The sequence below is a fragment of the Panthera pardus genome, unplaced genomic scaffold (assembly GCF_024362965.1).
Source record: "Panthera pardus isolate Hobbes unplaced genomic scaffold, ASM2436296v1 HiC_scaffold_12, whole genome shotgun sequence".
Classification (NCBI taxonomy): Eukaryota; Metazoa; Chordata; class Mammalia; order Carnivora; family Felidae; genus Panthera; species Panthera pardus.
Genome location: NW_026526677.1, coordinates 72493889 through 72512934, shown reverse-complemented (window position 1 = coordinate 72512934; position 19046 = coordinate 72493889). Strand labels below are relative to the sequence as shown.

The following is a 19046-nucleotide window of genomic DNA, read 5'->3' as shown; positions in this document are numbered from 1 at the left end:
AGCTGTTAAATTCCAGGCCACAGTGTTTCAAGGGACATAATGAAAATCCTGTCACTATTTGTGAGCAGAGCCTTCTGGAGAAATGTATTCCATGAGGTCCCTTTCTCTGGCACTAAAGGGAATTAGCTGATGAACCCAATCCACTTTGCCTAGTTATTGAAGTACAACGCCATCATCAGGCACAGTGGCTTGATAGGTGATGTCTTCTCCTTCATTACAGAATTTTCTTTCTTCCAACATTCAACAAGTATTTTATCAAATTTTATGGAACTTACTGCCAATCATTTAATTAAAGACCTAGGTTCATTCTCTGTTGTGCTCCCTAACATTCCTAACTGCTGCAAATTACCCTTCTTTATTATCATTTTCTAAAAGAGCCTAAATAAGGACTAACCATCAAAATTTCTACCATGAGTATTAGGAAAAACTTTCTGAACTTTCTAATACATGAGATATTATATGGAAGCGAGATTTCTTTTCAAAATCATAATCAGATAAATCTGATTCACCAAGTCACTTTCTCTATTCTTATACTATAGAGACATCCTTGAGGTTAAAGAAGCCCTAAGGAAACCAGTTTTGCTCAAATGCTTATGGGAACAATATAGAAATAAGCTACCAGGGAGTTATTTCAGTGCTAATTGAAACAAATATTGGAGGGAAACACACCTAAATGTTATCTCTGCTTGTATCTGGGAGGAAGGAAAATGACTATTCTGTTTTCCCTTCTTTTTCTAATTTTCCTGTTTCTTAGAGATTATTTCTAATGATTCATTTTACAATATAAGCATTGAGAGCATAAAAATAAAAATTTCAACTTCATTAAATGAAATTAAATTGATTATAAGACTATTATTGAAGAAGCCAAGTAGCAGTTTTATTCTTTGAGGAGATCTTATAACTTGTGTTTGTAGGTACATGTATGTGTAAGAATAAATGTACCCAAATTAATCCCAGCTACATTATACTAATAGCCTAACAAAAGAAGGATAAAATTGCACTTTTCTCTTGTTTTGCTTTATGACACAACACTATCATTCTTTGTGTTCTTCATAAAATGCAGCACTCAAGTACAATGGAAATAGTGTCAAACTGACTGGTATGTGGAGTAAATAATGAAAGTTATCAGTATTCCTGATTTGCTTTCTTTCATTCTAGGGATAAAAGCATCAAGAGGTTGACAAAGATGGTGACATATCAAGCTTCTGAATTCCACTCCTCCCACAGACACACCCAATGGATAGTTACCCATGGAGCAGTTACATCTGAAAGAAATCCAGAAACCAGCTGAACAACTCCTACATTTCGGGTGAGTGAGAAAATGCCCATATAAAAACAGGTAGGAAAGGCTGAAACACTCTCACCATAAGTCTCACCCCCAGAACAGCAACCTACAATCTGGAGGGAACTCCCAACTCCGAACTTCCCCTTTGGAAATAAAGGATTTATTTCAACTTTTAAGACCCCACCTGAGAAATGGGCCCCTAAAATATCTGGCTTTAAAAGCCAGGGCGGGGTTGCTTCCTGGAGATTCAGAAGACTATAGCAAACAAAGAAGCAGTTGTTAGCAGTAATTAACAGTTGTTAATAGAGTCACTGGTGGCTATACCCCAGGACCAAGTACAGATACGGCAGGCATAATCCCAATTTTCCCAGTCTTTCCTTGAAAGAGGTCCATCTGCATACTTTGAAAACTGCTGCCTGAGGGTCACGCTTCTACATTAGTACATACTTAGCATCAGGCCATGATACTCCCTGGGGACAATGAAACCATGTACACCTGCCATGCTGTCTCCCTGCAGCCTGCTGCATGTTGCCAGTATCTCCCTGGAAGGAGCTTGTGCACACGTCTGAGCCCTAGTTTTTGCAGGTGCTGCCCAAGAGTTAGGTCTCTGGAACACTTGACTCTCACTCACAAGTCCCACAGGACCACAGCAATCAAAGAAGCATTTCTTAACAGGCACAGCAGCAGCCATGGCTATACACCAGGGCCCAGTGCAGAAAGGCAAGCAAAAGTGCCTATTCCCTTGTTTCTCACTGGAAGAGGAGTGAGTACATTCGTCCCCAGCTGCTGCCTGAGGATCCGGCTTCCAGTCAGCCTTCATCCAGGCACCGAATGGGATCCTCGCTTGGGATACTGTCTGGTCTTGGCACACCCTCAACCACTGAGAACCACTAAGAACAAAGAAGATGACCTGGACCATCACAAAGCTTTGAGATACAACCAGGAGCTCAGGCCAGGCTGATTGACAAGTTTCATCTCCTATGCGAGTTGGACAGATACATGCAAAAGAATGAAACTGTTGAAAAAAATTAAAAAACAATGAAAAGGGACCCCTATCTTATATTATACCCCAAAATCAACTCAAAATGGATTACAGACTTGAACTTAATCTAAAACCAAAAAACTCCTAGAGAAAAACATAAGTGGTAACCTCTTTGACATTGGTCTTAGCAAAAAAAAAACAAAAACAAAAAAAAAAAAAATGGGAGGTTTGACCCCAAAAGCAAAGGTAACAGAATTAAAAATAAACAGGTGGGACCGCATCAAATTAAAAAGCTTCCACTCATCAAAGTTAACCATCAACAAAATGAAAAGGCAACCTATGGGATAGGAGAACACATTTGCAAGTCACAGAGCCAATTAGGGGTTAAACTATAAACTATACAAGGCATTCCTACAACTCAATAGCAAAATATTAAATAATTAAAAAGCACCCAAAGGACCTAAATAGACTTTTTTTCCAAAGACACGCCCACAGTTACATGAAAAGGTGCTCAACATCACTAATCATCAGGGAAATGCTAATCAAAACCACAAAGAGATATCACCTCACACCTGTTAAAATGTCTATTATCAAAAAAAAAAAAAAAAAAAAGATAACAAATGTTGGTGAGGATATGAACAAAAGGAAACTCTTGTAACCTAGTAGAAGGAATGTAAACTGGTGTGGCCACTATAGAAAACAGTATGGAGTTTCCTTTAGAAATTAAAAATAGAATGACCTTAAATCCAGAAATCTCACTTCTTGGTATATATCAAAAAAAGGGTGAAAAATTTTTTTAATGTTTATTTTTTGAGAGAAAGAGACAACGTGAGCAGGAGAGGGGAAGAGAGAGACACACACAGAATCTGAAGCAGGCTCTGGGCTCTGAGATGTCAACAAACCCACAAACTATGAGATCATGCCTTGAGCCGAAGTCGGATGCTTAACTGACTGAGCCACCCAGGCACCCCAAAAAAGGGAAATTATTATCTCAAAGAGATATCTGCACTGGCATGTTCATTGTAAAGTTATTCACAGTAGCCAAGCTACAAAAACAGCTGAAGTGCCCATCAATGAGTGAATGTATCTAGAAACTGTAGTATGTAGATTCGATGGAATATTATTTAGTCCTTAAAAAAGAAAATACTGTCATTTACAACAACATGGGAGAGCTTGGAGAGCATTATGTTAAGTGAAACGAGCCAAAGAAAGGCAAACACCAGTGTTACTTACATGTGAACTCTTAAAAAAAATGTGGAATTCATAAAAATAGGTTTAAAACGTGGTTGCCATCAGATCTAATATATAATGGGACTGTGGTTAACAATATGTTACTGTATAATCTGTATAATTGAAAACTGTTAAGAGGGTAGAACATAAATTTTCTCACCAATAAAAATAAAATTAAATATATGAGGTGATGGATGTGTTAATTAACTAGATGGGAGGAATCCCTTCACAATACATACTTACATTAAATCATCACTTTGTATTCTTTAAATATCTCATAATTTTATTTGTCAGTTATACCTCAGTAAAGCTAAAAAAATATGCTTGTTGAATGAGGCTATGCATAAATAAGTACTCATATACTGTACCCCAGCCCACACACACATTAATTTATTATTTAACCTTCAGGAAGCCAAGGTTAATGTGTCTTATTCATTGTTTTATGCTCAGAGCTTTCCATAGTCCTTAGTATATGGAAAATGCCCATTAAATATTTTTTTGAAATATTATGGTCTTGGGTTATGGTATATTATAAGCTCAAATAAAAATAGGATTTTTATGAAGCATGCAAAAAGTAAAATTGTGTTTGTGTGTCTTTTAAAAATTCACTAACTATCCATCTAAAGTACATGAGAAAAGAGAAACAATTCAAAGCATGTTCTGCCATGTAGTATATTTAAGGGTTTTGGTAACTCCAGGCACCAATTTCCTTGGACAAATGCTGAGGTGTGAGCTGTATACAAAAGGCATGAAGATGAAATAGATGTTGATAGATGAATGATTGATTAGATAGATTGATAAAATGTTGTTTTTTTACATACTTAATTCTAAGTAGTAGTGTGTACATTGAATCTATTGCTCCTAACTTCTGCATAATAGCCCATGTTTTGCGGTTAACCGTATTTTACCTACCCACCCCACTTATGAGAATCCACATTGCCTCTGTTTCTCCACCAATACAAGTTGTCCTTCCACAGGCATGCTTATTGGTGCTCTTTTACCAATATGTTAGATGCTGCTATTAAGGACTATCATTTTTGGAGCAAATAGTATTGTGTGCTTATCTTGACTGCTTCTGGAATGGCTACACCAGTCTAAACCACCACTACCACAGTGTAACAGTTTCTGTATCCCCACAACCCTAGCAGTATTTGGCAGTATTCAGCTTTTTAATTTTACTAGACTAATATCATAGCTGTAAGTGATACCATAGTGCAGTTTAAAAATCTAGTTTCCCTGATTACTAATAATTTTGAACATCTCTTTAAGCTACTTCTTAGATCTTTAGTGTTCATATTAAATTATCTGTTCCATATCATTTGCCCATTCTCCTAATGAGATTACTGATTTTTGTTGTGAAGTGCATGATTTCTTAGATAGCTGATTTTCTGATTTCATCTTAAACATTGCAAATCTCTTATCCATATATATCCTCTCTTAACTTTGTGGTTTTTTTTCAGTGAACAAAAATCTCTTATTTTGTGTTATCAAATTCAATGTATTTTTTTTTAACGTTTATTTATTTTTGAGACAGAGAAAGAGACAGAGTATGAATGGGGGAGGGGCAGAGAGAGAGGGAGACACAGAATCGGAAGCAGGCTCCAGGCTCTGGGCCATCAGCCCAGAGCCCGAAGCGGGGCTCGAACTCACGGACCGTGAGATCGTGACCTGAGCTGAAGTCTGACGCTTAACCGACTGAGCCACCCAGGCGCCCCTCAATGTATTTATCTAAAAGTTTATGCTGTTGAAATTTCAGGTTGCTCCCAACTCATAGATCCCAAAAGCATGCTCCTCTTTTTCATTTATTAATTTTATATTTTTACCTTTCTCATTTAGATCTTCCATTAGATTCTTTCTTGATCTATTAATATCAATCCAGTTCTACTTTTCTTGATGGATAGATCTAGTTTTCTAAATATCATCCTAAACAAAGTCACTTTATTATTTTGGTGCTCACTTTATTATGTTGTGCTGCAATGAAGAAATCCAGAGTAAAAAATCCTAAAAAGCTTCTAAAGTCTTGGAGAAGAAATTTGATACAAAGGAATGAGATTAAAAATAATACTTGTACTCCTATATAGCAGTATATATGCTAAAAGACATAGGATAAATACTCTCAAATCTTTGGAGAAAAATAACTTACCATGAAAAAAATCAAAATATCAAAAGAGTTGAATACAGAATAAAGACAATTTCAGATTTATAAGTACTCCGAATATGTACATCACATACATACTTTCTGGGGTGGAATTGGAGAATATGCTCTCCAAAACAAGGAAATTAACCAAAAAGGATAAAAGGCAGAAAATGGAAGAATATCCAATCCAGAAGACTGGCAACTGGAAGTTCCGAGGTGAATCACATCTAGAAAACAACAATTTCAGCTTAAAGCCTGAGACAAGAGGACTCAAACAAATGACAGAGAGAAAGGAAGAAGACAGACTAATCTGTTAAAATTTTATTCTGAAAGTGAAAAGAAGGAATGTATTTTATCTTAAAGCTTAATAGTTAAAAAAAACATCTTATGAGTCCACAGGTTGCTTGAAAGATTCTGCTGATATAAATTGAGTTTGCTCTAATATCTTCAGTCAGCCATTGGGCAGCTGAGGACTGCAAGGTCAAGAATGGTTGGAGGTGGGACCACTTGATTTTGATGTACAAAGTCTTTCGCCCTGAAACAAAACAGGGCTCATCTCATGGCATTGTCAGGGATCCAAGAATGGAGGTACACATGTCCCAGTGTGTTTTCAAGCCTTTCTTTGTATCACTGTTGTTAAAGTACCCGAGTAAAAGCTTGTATAGCAAGCTCACAGTAGGTATGAAAAGAAACTTCCAAGGAGTGGGAACAGGGCAAGGTGTAAAAATTGGGTCCAGCAAAACAATAAATCTACCACAAAATGTGCAAGTGGTGCAGAATAGTTTAATCTTCAACAATTGTAGGTGGAAGTCAGAAGATAATCAAAATTGATAAGTCAGGAAAGAGCAAGATAAGCGTTTTATTTAAAGATAAAAAGGAAGTTGCTGGAAAAACACAATAAAAGAGTTAATAGAATTTCCTTCAGAGACAGGTTTTGAGAAATAGAAAGTTTGAGCATGTGACAATTTTTCATTATTAGATTTTCAGAACTTTGATTTAAAAAAAAAAAACTTCTAAAGAATTAGTTGCTTAAGTTAAAATATTAATATTATGACTAAATAATATATGTTTAAGATTAGAAATTATGAATAACAAAAGCTATCTCTTTTAAGAAAATACTCATTTGTCTCGAAAGAGCTAGCAAGACAATATTTAAAAAAAAGGACTATGGCATGGTCTTCAAGACAAGTCAGAAAAGCAGCATCTTAAAGAGTGTAATCAATATATCTGAATTATTTAAAAAGAATGTCTATGAAAAATGTCTTTGGAAAAAAAATAGAATTTTTGTCTGAAAAAGATAAAACCAACTAGCATTTTCTATTCTGCTAAAGCCAAAGGGCCAAAAAGTTGGAGTCCATACAATGTAGAGTAGCAAATGACTTGGAGCTCCAGAAAAGAAACAACAATAGAACAAATTATTTAAGCCCCATGATAGTCCTCTACAACATGGAGTGTTCAGTTTAGGACACAGAGATTTCTGTGGATTTCTTTTACTCACCATTATTGATGCTGCCAACATTTTAGTTAGAAGTAACTAAAAGAGTACTATTATTTTTGCCCAAAAACATATTTAAGTAATCTGAATATTTCACATTATGATATTAACAAAGTGTAAGTTAAGTGGAATAAGTAAACTTCCTAAAAATATCTAATACTTTGGAAAACAGTGTTATTTTTATTTTTCTGTTCCTAACATTACTCTATCTATCCACATTGCTATTATGTTAAAGCCATACCTAACTACTTAAAATGTATTACAATTATTTGTGTAGATGTGCCTACCCAATAGGCTCTGTTTTCTTTAAAGGTGGGAACTCTTGTTGTGCTCATTTTAGAGTCTCCAGCATTTAGCATAGTGCCTGTCCCACAGTAGACACTAGTGACTGAATACATTTTTAAAAATTAACTATAATCCATTTAGTAGTGAATGAACTGTAACTTTTTGGAAACCCCTATTAAGCATCTACTCTATATAGGCACTAGTTTTGAGAAGCAGAGAAAAAATCATAACACTTTCCATCAAGCAATTTACACTGTAGGGGAAAGCAACATACATTTATTGAGTAGTTATTACATGGCAAGAAAATGGTGGGCATTTACATATATTATCTCATTAAATCTGCACAACAACTTTTGAAGTCATTATTAATCCTGAGAAGACATACTATTAAAATCAAAGTGTAGTATGACAGTCTTTACCTATGCACCCCTCTTTGTGTTTTTCTAAATTTTCAGGAAAAACCTTTTTCTTGTTTTGGCTACAAATCTGGAAGTTTTTCTTCATCCAGAAATACCAGTGTATCAATTACATAGTGGGCCATCATTCCAAAATATCTGACCAATTTTATAGCTCCTTTTTTGTATACAAGTTAGAAGTACTTAACATTTTAATAAATTATGTAATCCTTAATTATGAAAAAATAAGATTAACATGTTATAAACTTGTATAAAATGTTACTCTTCATAAAGGTATACATTATTAACATGAGTAGTAACAACTACCACTTATTAAGTTGATATTTTATAGTGAGGCAGTTGGCCAGGCACCCTACAAACATCATATTTAATCCTCCCAATGATAATATGGAACAGTTTATATTAACTGCATTTTCTTAGATAAGGTAATTGAGTCTCAAATGGATTAATTTTAAGTTCACACATCTAGAAAGAATGATGACTTTTTTATGTGTTCAACTGAAAAAAAATCTATGCTTGACCACTATATTATGCTGCCAACTCTACCTGTGTGGGCAACATTAATATTTCTGTCCCCATTTTACACATGAGAACACTGATACCTTGCAAGATGAAATGCCCCACAGGTAGTAAGTAGAATCTTTGTTTTTCCTTCTAACTCCAACTTCAGTCTGGTGGGATTAAAGAGTCCACCAGTAAGTAGAAAAGACAAATACACAATTGCTTTCTACATTTTACCTTTCAGAGAACATAAAAAGTGAGAAAACAAGAAAACCGTCATTACTGATCATCACTTTTCTGAACACCTTTTTGGTACTACCCAAGATTTGCTTTGGAGCCCTCTGCAAGCAAGTGTCCTTAACAAAGAGTAGAGAGTAATTACATATAAAGTTAGTATAATGTTTGGAGAAATTTTAGTGGAATTATATATTGTACTCACATACATACTTTTTGAGTCTCCAAGGAGCTTCTTACAACTCTGCAAACCATTTGTTACCAATCACTTTTCTCCATCTGATGAGGGCCTTTCCAGAATCATGAGGTATGAGAATACTTTGAAATCTAACTTGGCATTAGGGGCCACTTGGAAGCTACTACTAAAATGTTCCTGTTACCTCTGTGGTTCTATTTTTTATTAATTACCACAAGTATTTGTGATATTTCAGATTATCAAAAACCAAAATAAATGCACAAAAAAAATTTTGTCTTTCTTATAACGTCTTTGGGAATAAAAAGTTTTGAGGGGCACCTGGGTGGCTCAGTCGGTTAAGTGTCTGACGCCTGTTTTCCACTCAGGTCATGATCTCACTGTTTGTGAGTTTGAATCCCACATTGGGCTCTGAGCTGACTTTGGAGCCTGCTTGGGACTCTTCCTCTCCCTTGCTCTCTGCCCCTCCCCCACTCACACGTGCTCGCTCACTCTCTCAAAAATGAATAAACTTTAAAAAAAAGCTTTGATAAATGCAATATTCTGCATATTTAAACTGCCTTGCCTCATTATATGTATCAATCAATCTGTCTCTCCCTCTCTCCCTTCCTCCTATTGCTGGTGTTAGCCACCACATAATTAAAACCCAAACTAATTATAGTTTACTATATTTATATAGTATATAATTATACTATAAGGAGTATCATGGAGCTGCTTGTGGCCCACAGATCTGGCCTGGCACAAGGAGAAAGGCAGTGGGCATGTTAGAAATCTAAGCAAGCCAAAATGATCATTAGCAAATCCCTAGTGGGAGTAATTCCCCTGAAGAAATAACAGTTCCTGTTATAGAAGAAAACCTACCCCAGATGGAGGATGACCAGCCAGTCTTCATTCTGCTTCAGAGATGCTCCTAAAATGGGTCCAGCTTTCAGAGATATTCAACTTAAGGCTTAGAAGAAATAGCCACAATCACCAGCTGGAGCAAAAGTGGAACACAGTAGTTGTTAAGAGACTCCCAACTCTTAAGCAACAAACAAACATGGGTTCTGGTTCCATCACTTAGTAGTTAGGGGGTCTGGGGAACATCCTTATTGTTTATGAGCCTCAGTTTCTTTATATGCAAAGTAATATATATGCAGCAATAATTATTTTTGTATTTGTAAGGATTATTACAGTTAATTTGTAGGAATTAAAGACAATGTATTCAAAGTGCCTAGGACAATGTCTGGCACAAACTAGCCTCTCAAATTACATACTTTTTTAGAATTACAAGGTGTAATTCTACAAGTTCTTAAGGTGGCAGATGGAAGAATGTAAATCACAGTAATGAAGGCACACTAATGTTTAAATGTGAATGGGATTCAGTAATAATCCTTTATAACAGCTGAAAAATGTAGACTGGCCCATGTTCTTCTGTCTACAGTGTACCCTTACAATCCTCTAAAGATAATTTACAAAAGCTCAGTGGAAAAAATAATAATGACTTGAAAGCAAGTAACATCTATAATTGAAAAAAATTAGATATATTAGGCAATGAGTATGTAATGTATGTAGGGAATAAAGTCTGGAATTAGATCATACTTAACTTGGATAGAACAATAAATCAACTTGTTAATTTAGGGTCTAGGTTACTGAATATTCAGATATATGCTTTTAATATTCATTTTTCCAAATTTGTTAGTAATATCTTTATAATAATTCTTTGATGTTCAACTCAGCTATATCTTTAATCCATAAGTGTTTTAAAGACCATTGAATATGCCCAACTTTGGGCCTAATGGTGAGAAGGGTAGCCAAGTTTCCTATTCACGTTGGGCCTAAATTCCAACCAATAACTTAAGATGGTTTTTCAGCTTATCTCATAAATATTTTCCTACCTTTTTAATTTTTCTTTTATCACAAAAAACATTGTATTCCTATTACTTAAAATGTACAGTGGCCACAAACAACTCTCATTTTTGCTCAGCAATTAACTATAACCTATCAATACATAGTTGCATGTACCAAATATAGTTGACAGTATGGTTGGTTTTTAAAGGAGTTAGACAATATGATTGATCTTTAAAAGGGTCCGAAGTATTAGTACATGATAGCTGGAGAATTTTTAAGAACATCTCATTTTAATAGTCATAGAGGATTTTTTTAAAGACAGATTTGTTGAAACCCTACGTTATCGGTGCATTCTGCAATGAAAATCTTTCATATAAACATGCACAATATATTACCAACTCATAATATGATTATTGCCTTGAATTGATATTGGCATCCTCTAGAGCCATAAGGAAAATCACATAATATTCTGAATTATTTTTTTCTGAATTGGATATCTATTGAAATTCAGTGAAATAAGAATGGTTAGGTGTCTTGCATTATGCATAATGAAAATTTTCACTCTTGAGTCTGTGGTTTGATGGGCTGATGAAACACTTTGTGACAGCTTTGTTTCTTAACTTTGCCTCATAACTAAAGAAAAATGACCAGCCATCTGGTTCACTGACACCAGCAAAATTTCAACTCTTGTTATATCTAGCAATATATGTACACATTATATGTGATTCAGAATTAAGTATTCCCTGAGTTACTACATAGGTCAGAATATTTTACCTCTGTTTTAACAGTATTCTAATATTCTTTATTTTAATGTAAATTGATGTCATGATATGTAATTCCATACAGTATTATTCAAATCAGTTCAAAGTAGGATCTTTAAGTTAAAAAAACTAAAATACATTCAAGCCAAATATAAAAAGTTTTGCAATCACAGACCTTACAAATGATATTCAAGGGCTTGAAGTTTATTATTAGCCAGGCAGATCAATACTTTAATATATTCATTTTTATTTCAAATAAGTGCAGCTAAAATATAGTTTTCATTTTTTTTAAAAAAGTAAAAATTAACCAGAATTATAAAATGATCTCTCAATTATCAAACAGTGCCAACTGGAATCTAATTTTTAAAAAGTAAATTTTCATTTTGCTCTATGATTTCCCTACAATCAAAATATGTGAAATGGAAGGGCATTCCAAAGGAATGTATAAATCGGAAGGGAGATATATTGATTTTCAACTAAAATATAAAAACTATTTTAAAAAGTGTTTTGTAGCTCATTATTTTCCTTTTTTCCTCATCTGTCTTTCTGTGCCACTCATCTAGCAGAAACCCAAATCTTAATGAATTTATCTGTTTTCTCACTGAATGCATCTGCACAGCTAAATACTACTCAGCCAGGAAAAGTGTGACTACAAATTATTTAACCTGGGTCCTGGCAATCTTACTATAATTTTCAAATGAATTGACTTCCTTTCTTTGTAAAATGGGGCTATTTCTGGAACCTACCAGTAATAAGTTGAATGGTAGCACAAGATACACTCCCACCATCCACTATCTATAACACGTAAGTATTCAAGTCCAGTAGGCATGTCAGTAGTTTCAGAATTATTAACTTGTAACTCCATGGGAAAGAATCTTATTAACCAAAGGCATGGTGCTTATGTTCAGCTCTTTTTCCTGTAGTTTTATAGCCTCTACTCATTTCCAAAGCTACTTAGATCAGCACGTTTTGCCTCTACCTGCTCAACGAGGTTATTTCATACATTTGTAATGTAATTAGATTCCTTTGTTACAGCCTATGTGATAGTTATTTTTATGTGTCAACTTGTCTGGACCACAGAATGCCCAGACAGTTAGCCAGCTATTACTCTGAATGTGTCTGTGAAAATCTTTCCGTATGAGATTAACATTTGCATTGATCTACTGAGTAAAGCAGATTGCCCTTCCTAATGCAGGTGATCCTCATCCAATCAACGGAAGACATGAATAGAACAAAAAGACTAAAATATAATTCCTCCTGCCTCCATGCCTGAGCTGAAATATTGGTATTTTCCAGCCTTGTGGACTCAGACCAAAACATGGCTCTTCTTGGATTGCAAACCTACCAGAACTACAATTCAGCTCTCTTGGGTCTCCAAGTCTCCAGCTTATGACCTGTGTATCTTGAAACTTCTCAGCCTCTATAATCACGTGAGCCAATCCCTTATAAGTCTCTTTATATTATATAGATATATCACTATATGATTATTTGCTTACATTAGGATTTACTCTTTGATCTATAAAAGTCTATGGGCTTTGAGAAATGTGTAGTGTCATGTAAGTCATGTATTCACAATTACAGAATCATACAGGCTATTTAAAGAATTCTTTTAAAAATGTTCCCTGTGCTTTACCTATTCAACCTTCTTTCCTCCCAAACAGCTGGCAACTACTGATCTGTATATCACCTCTATAGTTTTGCCACTTCCCAAATGGCATACCAGTATGTAACTTTTGTTGATTGACTTCTTTCACTTATAAATATACCTTGAAGATTCATCCATGTTTTTGCACAGCTTGATAGCTAATTTCTTTATATTGCTGAATAGAACCACATTGTTTGGCTATATCACATTTATTTATCCACTCAGTTATTGAAGACTTCTTGGTTGCATTCATGTTTTGGTGATTATGAATATAGGTTTTACAAACCTTTTTGTGCAAGTTGTTTCTGTAGAAATAAGTTTTCAAATCAGTTGACTAAATAGATACCAGCATGACTATTGCATTGTATGGTAAGATTATGTTTAGCTTTTTAAGAAACTGTCAAACTGTTTTCCAAAGTAGCTGTACTGGTTTCTATTACCAACAGCACTGAATGAGAGTTTTCATTAAGTTTCGGGAAAAGAATATTCCTGTAGATTAAACCATTGAAATACTTTTCATAAGAAACAAAAATATAAATGTTATTATAGATCTCAACCTTAAAAACACAATAGTGCCCTCAGATTAAAATTAGGATTTCACTGAAAGCAACATGTACAGTCAAATCAGCTTATTGAAATACATATATGTATTAGTAATGACTTTTTTCATATTGGATCATAGCAGAAGATAGGATTGGTTTGGAAAATAAAGTTTTCTAGAGTTAGGGTATAATTTTGCCTTTGTATAGATTCATTTTCTTTTAAACATCCAAATTTGCCTCTGTTTAGTTGTTACCTCATTTGAGATACTGAATCTTGTTCCCTCTTTTAATGGGCTTACATTTCTGGTGCTGTAGTATGTCCTTTTTATAACAGATCAAGGAGGAAGAAATGCTCAGCCTGCAATACATTTTCAAATCAGTTTTCTATTTCTGGACAAGATAAAATAGTCACTGTTTAATTTGGGTATCATTATCTTTTTTTTTTAATTTTTTAAATCTTTATTTTGAGAGAGAGACACAGTGTGAGCAGAGGAGGAGCTGAGGGGAGGAAGACACAGAATCAGAAGCAGGCTCTAGGCCCTGAGCTGTCAGCACAGAGCCCGATGCAGGGCTCAAACCCATGAACCGTGAGATCATGACCTGAGCTGAAGTCAGACACTTAACCAACTGAACCACCCAGGCACCCCTGGGTATCATTATCTTAATCCTTTACTGTCAAGATTTAAACGTGATCCATTATTAATATTAACGTGACAGAAATTACTAAAATTAATTCAATATATTTTTAATATTTAGCATAGTATTGGCATACTGATTTATAGAAATCCGTATATGTGCTGATAATAACCAGAATATATAGCCAATACACCATCCATATTTCTCCCATGTAAAAACTGGACATTTTCATGATTATACATAATGTTTATGATTTCAATCCTAGTTTGAACTCCTGAATGTAGGTCATCTAACTGAATTATTCCTCATTAATATAGGTATTTATTTGTTTGTTTGTTTGTTTATAGTGTTGAAGTTTGAATCTAAGTAATGCTAACTGGAGATAATGTAAAGGAACCATAGTATATAATTTTCTAAGAAAAAAATAGCAAAAGAATTTGTTTCAAATGTACCGATTTATTATTCTGCTTCCATTAAAGTATGATTAAAAGTATAGATCTTGGGGCACCCGGGTGGCTCAGTGGGTTAAGCGTTCAACTCTTGATCTCGGCTCAGGTCATGATCTCACGGTTCATGAGTTTGAGCCCCACATTGGGCTCTGTGCTGATAATTTGGAGCCTGCTTGGGATTCTGTCTCTCCCTCTATCTCTGTCCCTCCCTAGATCATTCTCTCTCTCTCTCTCTCTCTCTCTCTCTCTCCCTCCCTCCCTCCCTCCCTTCCCCTCTCTCTCTCTCTCTTAAATAAGTTTTAAAAAGTATAAATCTTCCTCAACTTATGATGGACCTACACTCCAATAAACCCATCACCTGTTGAAAATATTGTAGGTGCAAAATGCATTTAAGACACCTAACCTATTGAACATTGTAGCTTAGCCTAACCTATCTTAAATGTGTTCAAAACTCTTACATTAGCCTACAGTTGGGCACAACCGTCAAAGCCTATTTTACAATGAAGCATTGAATTTCTCATGTAATTTATTGAATACTTACGGAAAGTAAAGAACAAAATGGTTTTAACTATACAGATTGTTTACCTTCATGATGGCCTGACTGGCTGGGGGCTGTAGCTCACTGCCACTGCCCAGCATCAGGAAAGAGTATTAGATCATATCTAATACATCGCTAGTTCAGGAAAATATCAAAATTCAATGTACAATTTCTACCCAATGTGTATCACTTTCACACCATGGAAAGTCAAAAAAAGTGTAAATTGAACCATCATAAGTCAGAGACTATCTGTAACTCATTCTACTCTTCTGACTTGTTTGATGAATAAATACTGGAAAGCATCCAAAACATTGGGTGCTGCAGCAAAAGAATGATATAAGATATAGAAAAAAAAAATTTGCTCATTTTGTTTAATGGTACTCAAATGGATATGAACTATTACTACAATAAAAAATTAGGGAAGAGTAAATGAGGTATAAGTTTAATTATACATAATTATACATGAAATATAAATTATTACTTTACTGTATATATTTTAACATATATTAAAAACTTATAATGTCCCATACATTATTATAGATACTATTTTATATAGTATCTGGAACATACATTATTATCACATATAATTGCATTTTCTCTTCATAGCATTCTGTGCAATGGATGCCATGGTGCATTGCCTGGATCTCTTGATATATAGTATGGAAAGTTTGCTTCGTTGAGTCTGTATTTTTTTAATGTTTGTTTATTATTTTGAGAGAGAGAGAGAGACTGAGTGCGAGTGGGGGCAGAGGCAGAGAGAGAGGGAGACACAGAATCTGAAGCAGGCTCCGGGCTCTGAGCTGTCAGTATAGAGCCCAACACGGTGCTTGAACCCACAGACCACAAGATCATGACCTGAGCCAAAGTTGGCTACTTAACCAACTGAGCCACCCAGGTGCCCCTTGAGTCTGTCTTTATATGAGAAATCAGAAATTGTAATGAAAATATGATTTCTAAAGGTTAGAATTTTTTTTTCAGGTTTGAGGCATGATGTTATTCATTTGTATGACGAGTATTTATTGAGTACCTACTATGTACTAGCCCTCTTTTATGGGCCAACACGTAAAAATCTGCATTCAAGCAGCTTTACATTCTAGTTATGTAGCGGGTTTGGTGTTTAAGGGCTTTGGGAAGTAAAAAAGTAACAAATGTCAGGTTCCTTTATTATTAATACACAAATATTTCTTCTTCCTTTTGTCAAAAGGAAGTGGATACTATCTTCCCTCAAGCTTAGAACATGTAAGCTTTTAAAAATGGGTGTGTATTTAGCTTAACTCACAAGAAAAAAGAGCAAATTGCTTGTAAAATTTTAAGTTATTACCAATGACTAAAGCTAGAATAGTGTGGAAATTTCCCAAGGAAGAAATTATGAAATTAAGAGCTAATACTTCATTTGAAAGTAAGTTTATTTCAAAGAGGACAAGATTAGGAAAACATGCCTTTTCAAATTGATAAGCTTTCACCCATTGATATAAAAGTATTCAAGTTGTACAGTAGAGACCATCAAACCCTAACATATATTTTATTGTTAAACAGAGAAATATCAATTAACAATTTGACTACCTGAACCAATGGGCAAAGTACCAATAGTACATAAAATGCTTTTGTATGAATTAGGAAAAGTTGCCATCTCTGGGTAGATAAATTACCAAAGAGCACCCCTTTCTCATATTGATCCAATATCAAGTCAGGATTCATGGAGAGAATTCAACCCCCATGTGCTCCTGCTTCAGGGACCTTTGTTCAAGGAACCACCTGACAAAAACCTGTGCCACAGCCCTGATTACTGTCACTGCCAGAGAAGAAAACAAAGAGTTCAATAGAGCATCATCTGAAACATACCAAATTAAAGTTATCCATAGTGAAACAGACATGTAGTTGTAAAAATCCAATCATTCTACAAAGATGAAATAATTTCATAGTTTTTTAGATAAAGAATGTGGTGGCAGGGTGCTTCTGGATGAAGAAATACAAGAGGTCCACTATGCTTACAGCCCAAATGTTCTTTCATAGAATAAGTGACAGATGTCAGAATCCTTTATGATTAACAGATATATGCCCTTTTGGTCCCCACCAAAAGCCTCTAGATGTTTAGTTTTTCTTTGGCACCTTGACCACAGAGAGCACCTTGTGTTAGCATATCTTTTTTCCTTAACATTATAAAGAAAATATATTCAGGTGATAATGTGATTGATATACACGCAGGTAAGTCTAAGAAAAAATGTTGAAAGAAAGTAGGATGCACTCAGTATTCTAGAAATTGTTTAGGATTCATGTTTTTCTCACAGGTTAGTATTGATACATCATGCATGCCGCATCTCATAAATAATCATGCCCAGAAGCTAGGGATGGTCATGAATACTTAGCTTGTAATAGAAAGTCTGTTGGTTTGCCTATCGTCTGCCTGTATGTCTGTCTGTGTATGTGTTTGAGAGCGAATTGTTTCTAAAATTAACAGCAAAATGAAATGATGGCCAGGAGAAAGATTGAGAGACATACTTACTTTTATTTTTTCTTTTCTTTTTTTTTTTTTTTTTAATTCTGGACTATACCTGCCTTGATTTTCCCTTTGAAATGAGAATAGAAATGACCATATTCTGCAATCCCTCCCTGTTGCACTTTGGCTTCCCTTCAAGCAGATGCCGAAGTGGAGTTTGAAGCCATCTTTGTCTGCTCTAGCAGATTCCATATGTGGCATAGCCACTGAAATATGTGGCTATTACTTAGTTGAGTTTGTGGTAGTCTACACTTACTTTCCAGGGTCTATTCTGTTTCTGCAGGGGACATTCTGGTGAATTAAACATGGATATGATGGGGACAATCATCATTAAATTCTTTAGCTCCTCAAAAGTAGCCCCCCCCGCCAGGGGCTAATCCCACCTACCACTCCCACTCCCTATACTTCCCACCCCTGGGTGCAGTATTATTTTTTATTTGTTATCTGTGTTTGTGTGAATTTTGGAGGCTTCCACTTAGGCTCCCTCATTATAATGATTATTACCTTAGAGGCTTAGGAACCAATAGAGGGGGTGTGCTATCTACTGCAAAGTATGTATCCTAATTGTGCTTTTGAGGACAGAGGGGATGACAATTAGACAGGAGATTATACACTTGGAGACTGAAGAGGTTATAATCTGGTGTGTGAATAGACCTATTGGATCCACTGTAAGCCAGAACTTTCTAAAGTTCATTCATCACCTGCACCTTATATGCCCTCACTCTAACAGGAATGTCATGATGTTGCTTCAGCTCTCCAAATATCAAATATTAAGGCAGACTCTATTTACTACAATCCTTAAAATGTTTAGCTCTTCTCTTTCCCCCAGAGAACTATTAGCTGATAAAATGCCATAGGTTCCTTTGAGGAACACTGGGAAAGACATCACTATGTATGGTTGCCATGGCATTGCAGAGTCCTTTCCCCCAGGGACAGGACATCTTTGTCAATGAGAGCTAACCCGGGGTTGGATACTGACTTAGGGAGTTTGATCTTCTATTTGGGAGACAATCCTTAGCCTCCCAACAATCTATCCTGGATTTCTTCTGCTAATACAAGCTAAGTAAGACCCTTACAGCTGCCCATCTAGTCTGTTGTAGGGAAGTTACATTCTGTTAACCATTTTCAGAACTTTTTGAATATCAGCCCCTTAGCTGCCACTTTACCCCCCCCCAATACTCATTACAATTCCTATGGACCCCTGGCTTTTGGCAATTAAGTCCCAATTCTTGGTTTCCACTGTTACAGAGGCCTGTCCTTTCCATTCTCTCAGTGATCCAAGTTCGGGTCAGAGCCTGTCCTGCCACCAGCCCACATCTAAAAAAGAGAGCCACTACTGCCCAAGTGTAGTGAGGCTTGTGTCTGTTGCATCAGCAAATTCTTTAACACA

General features: G+C 35.4%; 2 long non-coding RNA genes across 3 annotated transcripts in view; one reads left to right on the top strand and one right to left on the bottom strand.

The window, feature by feature from the left end:
• Positions 1-1172: 1172 nt before the first annotated feature.
• Positions 1173-19046, top strand: part of LOC109267340 (uncharacterized) — a 72703-nt gene continuing 54829 nt past the window's right edge. Inside the window, exons 1-2 of the long non-coding RNA XR_002080040.2 lie at positions 1173-1309; positions 12646-12779. This is a non-coding gene — a long non-coding RNA (uncharacterized LOC109267340). The remainder of the gene's footprint in view (positions 1310-12645; positions 12780-19046) is intronic.
• Positions 1946-19046, bottom strand: part of LOC109267339 (uncharacterized) — a 106813-nt gene continuing 89712 nt past the window's right edge. Inside the window, exons 4-5 of one of the 2 annotated variants that reach the window (XR_008421246.1) lie at positions 9620-9734; positions 1946-2300 (exon numbers count right to left, since the gene is read on the bottom strand). This is a non-coding gene — a long non-coding RNA (uncharacterized LOC109267339). The remainder of the gene's footprint in view (positions 2301-9619; positions 9735-19046) is intronic. The other variant, XR_008421245.1, reaches the window with a different exon arrangement.